Here is a 15,809-nt window from a genome sequence, read left to right on the forward strand (position 1 = left end):
ATTGAATAAAATAAAATAAAATAAAAATGAAATAAAACATGAATTGTCATCCCTAGTAGATAAAGGTCCTATTCCCTGAAATTTAATGGTAAAAAAGCTAACTGTGACTGATGAACACTGTTTGTGATCTGTTTCCCTATTATATGTATACTGTTAATTCAGAAAAGTAATTTAAAATTTCTTACAGAGCCTGACAGAGACAAAAAAAATCTTAGAGCCTCTAATAACATCTTAAGGAAATAATTGTGTCATAATTGATCATTCCACATGGCTGCCCATCATTTTGGTTTGCCATTATTGATGATATGCCCAAGGCAGAGACGTGCTCTGACTACATTTTTAATATACTTATTACAAACAGGTTCTGGTTTAAAAATACTGCACCTGGTCAGTTAAGACTCTATTGGTACAGCTCAGCAATGCAGTTTTTTGCTTAACAAATAAAAATTATGCAGTTTGCAGTGGATGGAAGTTATTTTGTTTTAGACCAGCTGGTAAGAGGATGGACTTTTTTTTAAAAATAGGTGAAACACAGAGGTACTCATCACACTCTGACATGATGCTGTGTATTCTGAGTATTTCTATACAGTGTTTTTGCTTTCTGATATGCAGAGGGGATGTGATCCCCTCAGTTCATCTATCTTCCAATTGCCTTTTTTAAAACGGTTTTTTCGCAGTACATAAGTCATTGTTGCCGCGTAATTACTAGTTTCCTTTCACTGGAAATGCTTGCCTCCCTCTCAACATAATGTTTCATTACTGCGCATTTTATCAGCAGTATACAATGAAGAGACAAACTTGTGGTGCAAAGATGATGCAAACCTACTGCAAGTTTAGGTTAATGGTGCTTTTGAAAGAGAAATGTGAATTCAGTACCACACATTGTCTGTGGGTTCTCCTTGTAATCCATGACTGTGTTTTTTAGTGTTAGTATATCCATCTTCTTCTGCTTATCCTGCACTCAGGGTCGCAGGGGATGCTGGAGCCAATATCAGTTGTCATCGGGTGAGAGGCAGGGTACACCCTGGACTGGTCGGCAGTCAATCACATATACAGACAACCATTCATTCACTCAATTTGTTGGGTCACTTTTCCCAATTAACCTATGCGGGAAAAAACTGGAGAACCCAGAGGAAACTCCACACGGGAAGGTCCCCTTGTCAGAGTCGAACCAGGGTCCTTCATAATGTGAAACTGAAGCACTAACCACTGCACTACAACCTAGTGGCACACTATGTTGTATATTTAATATTTGCTGTTGTATCAACCTGATTAATAAACATAACCCCAAGAACTGTGAAAAAATTATTTTATAAGAGATTAAAAGAAAATATTATACATGTGCTTATTAACAACATGCAATTTCTCACAGCTTCATCACAGGAATCAGCTTCCGCAATCCAATAATTGTAGTTTTTCTTTTCCTACATTATGTTCTTCATATAAAACACACCACTACAAGAACCACTCTCATAGCCCCTTCAGTCCTCCTTCTCCCTGCTCAGTCTTTGTCACTGCGGAAGTGTCGAGATTCTTTACGCAACATACCAACGTAACTTCAGCCACTCCATTAGGATTATTTAGGACTTTGTAGGATTATGTTAGACCTATTAAAATGTTTCTCAGGTATAATAAAGCAGCTGATTGTAAACATTTTATCTTAAAAAACTGTCAAATAATGTGAAGGACAGAGCTACCTACTAACGGTTAGTATGCAATCTTGCAAACAGTAGCTTGTCTCATAATAGAGTTCTGTGCTTTATGGTTGTAATAATGTATCCAGTTCCCAGGCTATTCTGAATTCAAAAAGGGATGAGAAACAGCACAAACAAATGTTGAAGCTCTTGGCAAGTGACTGATATCACCCAACCTGTCCTGACAAACCACACCGTGCACAGTTTAGGAATAATCTAATAATGGTGCAACATGTGTGCCTCAAGCTCCAATTCTGTGGACAGATGTTGCGGGGGGAGTTTGATACTTTTCCCACCATTCCTGAACTTTGCCTTTCTGCTAGATTTTTGGCTAAATATCTCTGAATAATGAAATAAGCAATGTTAGTGTTTGATTTATTTTCCCTTTCATAGTTGTATACCACAACTTTGCAGTAATAAGATGCTGTCATATATTTTGCAAAAACTACTGTGCACTGAACCCATAAATCGGTTGTCCTCAATATGAAGGTCCCTCTTACAGCTATCCTCATCGTTTGTCATGTTCTTTTTGTTTGTTTGTTTGTGTGTTTGTTTGTTTTTTGTCTTGTTTGTTTTGTCTGTCTAACACACCATGCTTGAAGAGAATTGGAACGTGCAGATAGTTGGATTATATTTTGTGTATCACACCCAATTGATCAGACATTGCTAATAATTGCCACAAGTGACTGATGTTGTGAATAATTCATGAACAAATTTGCGAGTTCTACTGATTAATCCAAAACCATGTGGATCTGAAACATAGGATCGTGTTTGAATAATATCTAAACTAATAATAAACTAATATCTGTTGCTAATGTTATTCACACACACCTAACATTCTCTGTGCTCTGTGTCCGTGTATGTGTGTGTGTGTGTGTGCGTGTGTGTGTGTGTGTGTGTGTGTGTGCGTGTGTGTGTGTGTGCGAGCACATGTGCACATTTTAGAGTAGGGTAGATAAACAAGGTTCTTGTTTATCTACCCTGATGAGGAAGTACATTAAATCTCACAAAAGCTATACACACAATTCTAAAACTGTGGCCTCCATGATGGCAAGACCATTGTTTATTAGTGGTTTGCTGTGGGGTTCAGCGTAAGGCAGGGCCAAGAGTACAAGACTGTATGTATTTTTTTGTCTGTGTCTATAGGGGCTTCTTATTTCATTTTATTTTATTTTAATTTCCATTCATCCATTACTTGCCGCAGGATCGCGGGGCATGCTGGAGCCTATCCTAGCTGTCGTTGCGCGAGAGTTGGGGTACACCCTGGACTGGTTACCAGTCAATGGCAAGGCCACATATACAGACAAACAATCATTCACTCATTCGGGGCAATTTTCCCAATTTTTTCCGATTAACCCGCTACATGTTTTTGCTCTTTGGGAGAACATGCAAACTCCACACAGCAAGGTCCCCTGGTCAAAATCGAACCAGGCTCCTTCGTGCTGTGAGCTGAAGCGCTAAGCACTTCGCCACCATGGTGCCTTTATTTGATTTTATTTGGTATTATTTCATTTTATTGTTTATTTATTTTTAGGACCCACAAGACATTGACAGTGGTACTTACAGAACCTGACAAAATGACTCATATAACGAAAGACCAAAGCCTCTCAGTAACCCTATCCCACAGTATTCTTTTTTTCTTCCTCCTATCATCCTTCTTCTATGGGAAGCCACTTCAGCGATTAAATTGTCACTGCAGCATCAGACCTTGACAGGCTGCACTAATCCACATTGCTGTCGCTCCTGTGCTGATCCATTCTGCTAGGGAGGACGTTCTTCAGGCGTAAAGCCAATGGGCCATGTCCCCCCACTACCCCACCCAGCTGCTGTTTGAAAGCAACACAATAATAAACACTGGAGCAGACTTACCTGTTGGCAATATTCCATGACAGGCTAACTATTTTCCTTTAAGTGGCTTCAGTTAACCTGATTCCAGAACATGTTTCCATGAAATATGCAGTAGTCTGTCATACATAATCAGTAATGCAACAGAATTAATAATTTGACCTGATTCTGTCATAATTATATTTTACATGCTGCAGATTCTTCTTTTCTTTTTGGCCACTCCCTTCAGGGGTCACGAATCAACCCCCTCCACCTAACCCTATTCTCTGTATCTCCTCCATCCATCCATCCATCCATTGTCCACTGCTTATCTGGAATTATGGGGTCAGCAGCCAAAACAGAGGGCCTAGACTTCCCTCATCCAGGCCACTTGGTCCAACTCATCCGAGGGGATCCCACGGTGTTCTCAGGCCAGACTAGAGACATAGTTCCTCCAGCGCATCCTGAGTCTTTCCCGGATCTCTTACTCTGAGCCCCTCCTAGATGGCCAAGCTCCTCACCCTATCTCAAGGGAGAGGAATGCAGGAATGTCGATCAACCGGTATCCTGATAGCTTTGCTTTTTGGCTAAGCTGCTTCTTCCTCAGGGACAGACCAGACCGCTTCACCTGTCAATCCCCTGTTCCATCCTTTCCTCATTTGTGGAGAGGAGCCCAAGATACCTGAACTTCACCACTTGGGGCAGGACCTCTTCTCTGATCCAGAGTGGGCACTTCACCCATTTCCAAACAGGTACCATAGTCTTGGATTTGGAGGTGCTGATCCTCATCCCGACCACATCATGTTTGGCTGTGAACTGGAGAACTGGAGATCACGGTCCGATAAAGCCAACAGAACCACATCTTTTGCAAAAAGCAGAGACCCAATCCTGAGGTATATTTCCTCTCCCATATCAATTATTGTATGCCCTCTTTCGCTGCAACCATAAATCTGGTCCTCCCTTGGGCCTCCTGACAAGCAGTTTCAACATTAGCATCCCTCTACCACAATATTGAGTATCCCTGTCTGTACATGACCAGACCGTCTTAGTCTGATTTCTTTTCCTTATTTTCATATCATCTAACATGTGCTGTCCCTCTGATTGACTCATTCTTGATCCTTTCAATCCCCATCATGCTCAAAGAGAACCTCAACATCTTCATCTCATCTTAATTTGCACGCTTTCTCTCAGCTTGCACATCCTGTTAATGCTATTAACATTTCTTGGCACTGTTTACATCTGACTCCAAGAATATGCTTTTGATTCACTGGTAACTATCTGGCTTATTATGGCTTCACTATTCATTAACATAATATACCATGTATGTATTGTTAGTTTATTTATCATATCTACACCTTCTGCTCTTTGGTACTTGTTGTTAGATGCTAAACTGAATTTTACACTTTTCTCCACCCATTTCAACCTGCTCGAATGCATTTTCTTCTCCTCTTTTCCACACTCTCCATTGCTCGAGAATGTTGATCCCTAAGTATGTAAACTCCTCCATCTTAATATCCACCCTCTTTGGCCTCACCATTCCTCTTGGGACCCTTGTATTCTGACTTGCTGCACCTAACCTTCATTCTTCTCCTTTAAAGGACATTCCTCAAACATTCTAGATTTTCCTGTTCCCTGCTCTCATTATAAATCACAATGTCATCTGCAAACATCATGGTCCATGGACACAACTTGTCCTTGTCTAGTCTAACATACTTCTCTGCTACTCCAGACTTACATAGTACAGTACCATAGCTCCTCTCTCAGCACCCTGTCTTATCCTTATTCTAGGTCTACAAAGGCACAATGCAGCTCCCTCTGGCCTCTGTAGCTCTCTACCAGCATTCCCTGAGCAAATACTGCATCTATAGTAGTCTTTCTAGGCACAAAGCCATACTACCGCTCACAAATGCTAACTTCTACTTTCCACTACTCTTTCTCATATCTTCTTTGTATGGCTCTTCAACATTATTCCTCTATTACTGTAATTCTGTACCTTTCCCTTATTGTTAAAATGGCCACCATCACACTTCTTCTCCATTCCTCAGGTATCCTCTCACTCCCTAAGGTCCTGTTGAATAATCTTACCAAAACCACTACTGCCACCTCTCTTAGACATTTCCATACCTCCACAGGTATAGCATCAGAACCAACTGACTTTCCACCCTTCATCCTCTTCAATGCCCTTCTAACTTCACCTTGACTAATCTCTGTTAGTTCATGGTCCACAATAGTCACCTCTTCTACCTTTCCTTGTCTTTCATTTTCCTCATTCATTAGCTGCTCAATTTTTTCTTTCCATCTTACCATCACCTATCAGGCACCTGTAACTACAATTCCCTCTCTATCCTTTATCATCCAAACCTGCTGCATGCCCTTCCCTTCTCTGTCTCTCGGCTTTGCCAACTTGTATAGATAATTCTCTCCGTCTTTAATTTCTAACCTATCATACAAGTAATCATATGCCCTTTGTTTGGACTTTGCTACCTCTATCTTAACATTGTGCCACATCTCCTTGTACTGTTCCATCTTTATCTCTCTGTTTCATCAACCTGTATAGATCATTCTCTCCCTCCTTACCGTCCAACTGAGCATACAGGTCACGGTATGCCCTTTGTTTAGTCTCTGTTACCTCTATCTTTACCTTACATTTTATCTGTCTGTACTCCTGTCTATTCACATCAGTCCTCTTCTTTTTTGCTAGCTGCTTTCTCTGTATATACTCTTGCACTTCCTCATTCTACCACCAACTCTCCTTATCTACTTTCCTTCCAGATGACACACCAGGTACTCTCCTACCCATCTCCCTGATATCATTAGCTTTAGTTATCCAGTCATCTGGAAGCTCTCCCTGACCAGCCAGATCTGATCTCAATTCCTCCCTGAAAACCATACAACACTCCACCCTTGACAGCTTCCCACACTTTGTCCTCTGTTCTACCTTTGTCCTCTTGATCCTCCTTCCCACTCGATAACCCTTAACCACCATCCTATGCTGTCTGGGTACACTCACCTACCACTACTCTGCCGTCACTGATCTCCTTCAGATTACACCGTCTATACAAGATGAAGTCCACCTGCTTGCTCCCACCTCTTCTCTTCTAAGTTACCCTATTTCCCTGCCTCTTCTAGATTAAAAGTATTCCCTACAGCCATCTTTATCCTTTCTGCAAGTTATACCACCATCCGTCCCTCTGCGTTCCTATCCTGGATATCCAACTTGCCTCTCACTTCTTCATCACCTCTACTGCCATACCAACATGTTCAACATGAAATCTGCACTCATCACTCCCTCGCTTTTTGGGATATTATGTATCACTTCACCTGACTGATTCCAGAATTTTCCTACTCCTCTGACTCATAGCCCACTTGTTGGGTATAGCCATGAAAAACATCCACAAGGTGAGCATCACAACTTCCAGTTTCAGACTCATCAGTGTATTTGACACTCTTTTCACCTCCACAACTTTACTAACAAACTCTTCCTTCAAGATAACTCTTACTCCATTTCTCTTTCTGTCAATACCCTGGTAGTGCAACTTAAAACCTGGACCTAGGCCTCTACTCTTACTACCCTTCCACCTGGTCTTGTAGTCCCACAATATATCCTCTTTCGTTTTCTGCATCATGTCAACCAACTCTCCAGGTTTTCGTGTCATCGTCCCAATGTCCAATATCCCTACTCTCAGTCACGTACGTCGCCTTTCCCTTCTCTACTTCCCCTGAATGCACCTTTCTACTCTCCTTCCTCGACCCACAGTAGCCTAATTTCCACTAGTACCCTGTAGGTTATCGGCACCAATGGCGGTAGTTGTTAACCCAGGCCTCGACCAATCTAATATGAAAGTCTTAGGTTCAATTCTCGTATTTGATTTTGGCACAAATTTTCTGGTGCTACAAGGTTCTTGACGCAACTCTGCATTTACCAGCCCAATAAGGCACTGGCTTTTGCCCCCCCCGAGTCTGCATGACCATCATTCTGCAGATAAAAGAGTCCAGTGAACATATGAAATTCACAAAGCCAGCTTTGTCCTCCAATAGACATAAAGTTTGTTGACAGTGACCACTTTCCCAAGATTTTCCCTTTAAAATATTTATTTATTCATATTTATATACATGAGATTAGACGACTTGTTCAATTTGTCACCTTTGTATCTGATGTTAAAGAGGTAGCCATGCAGCCTATAAATATTACTGAATGAACACAACAGTAAATGTCCCATAGAAAAATGTTGCCAATGTAGATTAATTAGTTTAAACTCAAACTCAGCTACAGTGCCAAAAATTAACAGAAAAGCAGCCAAACAGGGATTCAAAATACCTAACATCCTACTTCATGATAACTAACACTTCATCAGTGTAATATTAACACATCATCAGGAGAATGTTTCATAGATTATCTCAAGCAGATCATAACAGGAAATTAATGGATATGTTTCTCAAAAAAATGTTTCAATTGTGTAATTGAGATTTTTTTGTCGAAAAAAAACAACTTGCTTGAAGAGGTAAGAGAAATCATCATTCTACTTAGCTGCTAAAATGTTTATCTTTGAGTATTTTCACATTCACCAATCCAAAGCCCAATAAATTCACAAGATCACAAGAAATTCACCCACACAGACTATCTTCTGTTTCCCCATTTCCCACATCATATGCAGTTCTTTGATAAATCGATGAGCATCTAAATGTAGAAGTTTTTATGTATGATTTGTCACAGTATAGAAGAATTGGTTCTTGTAGCTCTTCTTGTTGTATGCATTTCTGGTAAGGAATCATTAGTGACATCTAAGTCTCTTAACTGATTTCTTGCTGCGAAAAAAGAATAAAGACCATATCTGCAACATCATATTGAAGACTCACAGTTGATTGCTCTGTAAAAAGCACACGCAAATTGTGTCTCTGGAGGATTTATGGAGAATTGGTAACAGCAGAAGCTAATTTTTCACCAAGATGAGAAAGCAGTCAGAAGATGGAAAAAAGAGAGATTGTTAATAGGGTATTTGTTATATCTAGTAGTGATTTTTTTTCCCCTTTAGGAGTTGATGACAGTTTCATTAATAGCTACACAATGAAGACTATTGAACTTAGAGGTTGAGATTCATTCCCTGTCTGCAGTATCTAATTGTAGAACCTCCTAAATCTGTTTCATTTAGCATCCTCAATTATGCTCAATACCTATATAAAGAATTTCCTTTTAAATTTCTCCGGTCTGAGTAACTGCCCTGCACATCATGCCTCTTGATGAGAAAACTCACGCACATCGGGGTTTAGCCTGGCTAACCCTGGCACAGTGCTATTCTTGGCACCGCTGACTTTGGACAAAATAAACTTTGCTACAGAATAGGTCAGGACTGGTTGAAAGCAAGTTGGTCATATGCATTAATAACATTTTAATATGCAAGGTGAAATAATACACAGACATCGACAAGACATATTTTCCTAAAGTTAACTTTCCCCTCTTCCCTGCCGAAAAAGGAAAAGATCACTTGAACAAGAGATAGAAAATGTGAAATACTTGCCGGTGGTGCCTTTTAACCAAGGGGATATTTCATCATCAAATGACCTGCCACGGTTCTTTATTTTTCATTCTATTTGGCATGTTCTCACAAGGGGCTTTGCTTCAGTATTGCACCCCTCAGTGTTTATTGATAGAACCTCGAGAATTTAATTCAAATTTAATGAAGTAGTAAATGAAAGGAGACAGAGAGCAGTTGAAACAAATCCCATTGTTCCGCCTCCGCCTGTCTCAAGCTGAGGTCAATTATCAAGCAACAGACGAGTGTAATCAATGTTCTAAGGAAAACATCAAGCGAACTAGAGATAAATATTTGTCAATATACATAGATGTTAAATACTGATTGTGTGGTGAGAGGATTCTCTGATTGCTGAAAGACCTGTAGGGACAAATTGAATGTATGCCTAAGAATTAGTTGTGAATGATGAATAGTTTATCATGAAATTAAGACATCCCCCTTCAGAACCTTCTGAAATTTATCTGATAAGACAACCAGTGTACCTTTACTTGGTCTGCCCCATTTTCTGCCCCAAGTTTCTGTGCTTACCATGTGTCATGCTCTTAAAGCAGAAGTAAGCCAATGCAACTCCAGCTGTCTACTCTTTGTATAATAAACATTTTTACTGTTCCTACTACGATTACCAAACAAAAGCACTATAAAAACCCTATAAAATCAATGTCAGTATGATTGTCAAGGAAATCCCCAAATGGATGTTTAGTGGAGTTGCATTATTCTATTTTGGTCTTTAAAATAACTGGAGGATGATGTCACTTATAAAAACAAAACATAGCCAAATATATATATATATATATATATATATACACACACACACACACACACATATATGTATAGATGACGTGCAGTGAGGTTCATGGCTGCCTCTGTGAAGAGCCTTCTTTTTATTATCACTCAGCAAAAGAAATTAATAACACAGTTATAGTTGTTATAGTATACAGTTGTTGACAAAAAACATGTACATTGGATATGTAGTTCATATAGCAAAAGCGTTTAAACATTGTAATAACGACAAACAGAGAGACGCCAATACGGTCAGCTATATCACACAATATACGTTGAGGCTCAACAGTCTGCAGCCTGTCAATGCATAAGATTTTTTTTTTGGAATTATAATAAAAATGGAAAACTTTATAAACAATGTATGTATGTCTGTTATGTATATTTGTATGTTTTGTAGTTTGTTAAGTCATGTCATGATCAGACTGAGGTATATTCACATATGAGCCATAAATTAATAATACCAAACTTTGAGTGCAAATTGGCCGAAGACCATTGCAATTTCTGAGTATGTTTTTCCCATATCTGGAGACATTGTTGTGTTCACAGCAGCTCAAATGAATTTTCAGCAAAGGGGAAACACAGCTAAGTTACATGCCTTCAAACTAAAGACTGACGTGAAAACATAATTATTGTTAGTTCTGCACATTTTTCTTGACAGCGGGAGGAAATCGCAGAAACTGAAGGAAACCCTCACCAACACAGGGAGATCTTGTACAATTCTACACAGAAATATCCCTGGTCGGGATCAAACCATGGATTTTCTTGCTGTGAGGCAGAAGTGCTAACCAATGTGCCACTTTGCTACCCACCCATATGTTCGATGACATTTATTAGGTCTCCTGGTTTACTAGGTCTTCTAGCCCATGGTGCTCGAAACACTATATCAGAGTCCATGGTGTACCTCGATGGCCTGCAGACCAGAAAACTGGTCCACTCTTGAATTCCCAGCACAATAGCTGACTTGCCCAAATGAATGCTGTGACTGGCAAGTTATGAGCCACTCTCAAGACACACTGACATTTTACTGCAGATTCTACTAGCAATGCATACAGATTAGCAGAGAACATAATACAAAGTAAAGATTTTGAAAATTTTACTTCATTCTTATGGTTTTATGGACCACTGTTTTTGTTCATTTATTAATATTTATCCGTCCTACCTCAGTTAGCTGATCCAATTTTCATGGTATGCTTGTTAATATAAAGTCCACCTCTATTTTCAAGGCAACCTTGTCAACAGGGAGTCATTTTGCAAAATCCTCAGTAAATCTAAGTATGGTCTGCTGCTTGATTTGATTGATTACCTTATTTGTTTATTTACTTTTCTGGAATATTTGTCATGAGTGTGGCACATGCTCATCTACGCTCACTGGAAAACAAGTGCAACACCGATTTCAATACAGTGTGAGCTGTCATAAGTCTGAATGGAAGGTTAAGCTTTCTAATTGATGTCCCAAGCTTCCTTAATCACTGCTTGTGTGAAAGAGGAGAGACCTGGGAAAGAGTATGACAGAGAGAAAGGGAAGGAGACAGAGTAGGAGAAGAAGATTAGAGTGCCCAAACAAGGAAAGCCTTTCAAGTTTGCAGGTTTGAAGTGCTAATGACATGCAAATGTGTGCAAATGAGTGCACAACCACCCTCCAAAACTCATGTAGAATTCTTAAAGCTGGGTGAAATTCTGGACCTATGTTTGTCTGTAAGTAGTTAAAGTTAGGGCAACTTTGTTTGCTCTGTAGTATCTAGCCAATAGCCCTCTGAAAGGTTAAATGGGTCCGTCCAAAAATCTGCTCATAAGCACTTTTTTTTTTTCTTTCTTTTCATAAGCTCTTGCCTCCATGTTTCACCAAATGCATTTCCCTTGTTTGAATTGAGATTTCAATAGCACATGTGTGACAAATGTTATGTCTTTTACTGATAAAAATTTGCTGTATGATTAGGAAAATGAATCAAATGAATGCCAGGTGTCGAGAGCAGTAAAGCTGAAATTCTGTAGAGCAGCTAAGATAAATGCACAGCCCTTGTTAGAGTGATTATTACATGCCACAAATGTGCAATGCAGCGCAGCTGAATAGTTTTACTATATGACAAGACAAATAAATGGAAGATTGAACATTAATGATCCAATTACCTCAAATGGCACACAAATCCATACACAGAGCATAGAAAGATGGGGCACAAATCCGTTTTGCATAACTTTGAAATGGATAAAAGTAAATTAAAGTTTGCTCATGACGTTAAACAAGTAGCAGAATGAGAGTACAATTAACAATGAGGGAGAGGGGAGGCAAAAGGAGAGCACATACTATAATGGAAGACTAAGAAATAGTAATAAATGTTGTTTTTTTTCTTTCCCCTTCCTTGTTATTACTACATGCAAGACAATTGTAGGAAAATGAGTAACCACAAGCCACTCATTCTCTTAATGATGCAGCCGAGATGATCTCCCTGGCTCTGACGTCAATATCTCTAATCTTCTTGCATCCAGTCTAATAACAAGGATTGTACTATTCGGTGCTTAAAGTAAAACCCTGAAAATAGAGCTTGATGTCATAGGTCAGCAATATGGATCCTTTTTTGTCCAAGTTTATCTAAGTAATGTCAAGGAGTTTTCAAAATATTTGGCTTGGAATACTCTATATCTATTGCTGTAATTTCCATAAATACATTTGCAAAGCAATTACACTGACCTGGTCATCTATCTTAACTGTACCTTAATCAAAAAACTAGCTTGAGAAATTTACATTTACTGTAGTTGTTGGCATGGATAATTTTTGCAAAAGTTGGCAAATCTAAACTCTAGTTTGTATCCCCATTTTTTTTAAGGATTATTTTTCGGCTGTATCATTTACACATTAAAAGCAATCATTGACTTTAGAGGGTGAAGGATAGCATGGCCTGATAGGAACAAGGAGTGTGCATTGACAACTGCAAAGTTTTCGCAGCGGAATGTAATTTTAGAACTAGGTCCTGAGACTCTTTTTTTAACCAAGTTAAAACTTTCCTTTAACACATATTTTATCACAAATTATAGGTTTTTGCAGAGAAATTTGAACTGAAATACTCTGTTGCAATTCCTGAAAAGCTGTGTGCTAGATTGCAATCAGACTCTTGAGTTTGTTTATTTCATCTTACTTGTGTCTGAATTTTAATTCTGACTGGATCACTTGTAGTATCACTTTGCACTACCTAGATACCTTTAGAATTTAAGATTTTCTTTTAAGACAGCCATTTGCTTATTTTCCTTCTATTCATATCTATTATCTCTATCGCTTATCTTGCACTCAGGGTCGCTGGACCCAATCCCTGCCATCAATGGGCAGAGCCAGGGTTCATACGTCATCGGGGCACATGAAGCCATTCACTCTTTTCATTGTAATGTCAGGATCTCTAATTAACTCACTTGAAGTTTTTGACTTTGGGTAGAAGCTGGTGAACCCATAGGAAAATTGCAGGCTTAGAACATGCTTCCCCCCCATTGGAATTGAACCTATAGTTTAATCAAAAAACTATAACCACCCACCTCTGTTACAGATCAGAGATAGGACCACACGCAGACACAGGACATCACAACAAAACAAACAGGGTTTGAAACAGAACGTTTATTCTGAACAGGTATACACAGGCTGGGTAGGGGGACTTAGGGCAGATACAGGCAGACCAGTTAGGGTGATACAGGGCAGAACTGGCAAAAGAACACTGGGCAGGAGGTGCTGGCATACACAACAAGGAAGATGCCCAGTTGGAGACAGGTGATAGGCGCGAGCATAAACCAACAAGGGAGAAGCACTGTCAGGGAGGGATGGCCAAGCGGAAGGAGCCCTGTCGGGGACATGGGGTTAGGTGGAAGGCACTAGCATACACCAATAGGAATGACACGCTGTCGGGGATGAGTGGTCAGGCAGAAGGCACTGGCGTACACCAAAAAGGGAAATGAGCAAATGGGGAGGGATGCCACTGGAAACCAAAAGAGTGAACAATGAGAGATGGGGCAGGAGAAAGAGGGAACCAGTGAGACTCTAAGGTCTGGCCTTTAAGCTTGCACTGATTGCCAGTAACAAGGACCAGCAGTGCACTCCCAACACAAGGAAATCAACAGCAGCGGTCTTTTGAAGACCATGTCTGCAGGGGCCAAACCTTGACAACCGCTTTGTTAAAATTAATGTTTTTACATTACTCAAAAAAAGTAGAATTTTTTTTTCTGAGGAAAAAAATTCTCAGCAAAAAAAGATAGGGCACATGATTAATACTGGCAATTGTCAAGCTGGCCGGGGGATTCTGTCACGGGGCGCGGACTCGGGCAGGGAACCATACCTCAGAGCAGGAATCTGGATTGAAAGCGCTTTGAGTTGAAACGGCAGGTAGGGTGTCGCTGGTAAGCCCCTGGCCCCGAGACCACAGGGCTGGGTCTCACCAGGACAGGTGGCAGGAAGGACAGGCCCCAGGCAGGGTGGCAGGACATGTTGCAGGTAGGGTCAGATGTTACGGCCGGCCGGGTCCAGTCATGGTCTGTGAGAGCCACACTCCCCCAGCGCCAGGCAGCGCATGCCGCTGCCCTTTATAGGGATCTCGATTTGCGACATCTGCTGCAGCTGGCACCGATTACAAATTGGGATCAGGTGTGATACCCTGACAAATTGTGATTTGAGAGATGTTTATTTGTGAAGAAATGTATCCATCTCAACATGCTCCTTTCCACTAAACAAATGTATCTCATGTCACAGGGCAGAAGTTCTGCACATTCATTGTAGAAAGTATTGTATTCAGGATATGTTGGATTATAAGCCTTCAATGAGGCGTGAATCATCCTAAACAGCTAAGTGACTGAATCTAGAATGAACGGAATATGTGGCAGGGCGTAGGGGGTTAGAGAGGTTGTCTGAGGATTCCTGGTCCGATTCCCATCTCCTCCTAGCCTTTCGAGGTCTTGTTGAGCAAGACACTGAACCACTAACTCCTCCCTTGGCACTGTTGAGCTAAAGCTGCCTTTAGCTCATGGTTCATCCATGATGGGTTACTAATGTTGTGCTTTCTCTCTCAATGCAGTTGGTCTTGTCTTCATATGTTTTTTTTTGTCCGTGATTGACTTATCACACAGATTATTTTGAGCAATTGTTTTATTGATAAAAAGATCCACTTCAGTTGCTTGCTCACCTGTGCTATGATACAGAATAGCGGTCCACAGTCCAGAAAAAAAAAAAATCTAAATCAATAAACAACCAATGAATAGTATCATCCAGTCTGTTTAGTCTTTTTTCTTGTTTTACCGCCCTGAATCTGCAAATGCAAATATTTTTAAGCCTTGCTGAATTACTCCTCATCCCTGCATTTGAAAGAAAAAAAAACAACCTCTTTAACAAGAACCTTTGACAATGGCAAACTCTCTGTGTGAACAAGCTTCCCACCATGGGTAGGAAACCAGACTGTCTGGGTATTTAAGACTATACTCAATTTATTCAGCACAGCACACAACCCTCCTTAACTCCTACCTTGTCAGCCAGTCCCTTTTATCTGCTGCCATGCAGTGTATCTTTCTGTTCCCTCTACAGATGGTCCTAGAATTGCTTAGTGCAGTGTGCACTCAGTTTCCATGGATATGTGGTCAGGAAATTTCTGTGGCCCAATTTGTTAGAGCTTGTTATACAATTATTGTATTCTTCTTTGCAAAACACAACAGTGAAGTTTGTTACCTGTAACAATCTATACACTTTCAAGCAACCATGATAAAAATGTTTAATCTGTTGTAATACGCACTGTCAAAGGCACATTATCTCTGATTGGTGAACATACAGAAAATATTGCCTGTGGAGGGTCTCAGTCATCCAGGTCATAGTTCATTATTGTCAAAATCTTGATTTTCAAGTCCAGTTGCCACAAGACGAAGATTTTGATGAGAATTACAGACAATATTGTTTACGCTAATGTGTGTATATATATATATATACCGTATTTTTCGCACCATAAGGATTAGAAGGAAGGATTAG

General features: G+C 40.1%; 1 protein-coding gene across 1 annotated transcript in view; it reads left to right on the forward strand.

The window, feature by feature from the left end:
* nrg3b (neuregulin 3b) overlaps positions 1 to 15,809 on the forward strand; it is a 198,649-nt gene that overhangs the window by 111,567 nt on the left and 71,273 nt on the right. The gene's annotated exons all lie outside the window — the stretch shown is intronic.

This window comes from Fistularia commersonii, chromosome 32 (assembly GCF_037954325.1).
Source record: "Fistularia commersonii isolate RoL2024-O1a breed Wild chromosome 32, RoL_Fcom_v1.0, whole genome shotgun sequence".
Lineage (NCBI taxonomy): Eukaryota > Metazoa > Chordata > Actinopteri > Syngnathiformes > Fistulariidae > Fistularia > Fistularia commersonii.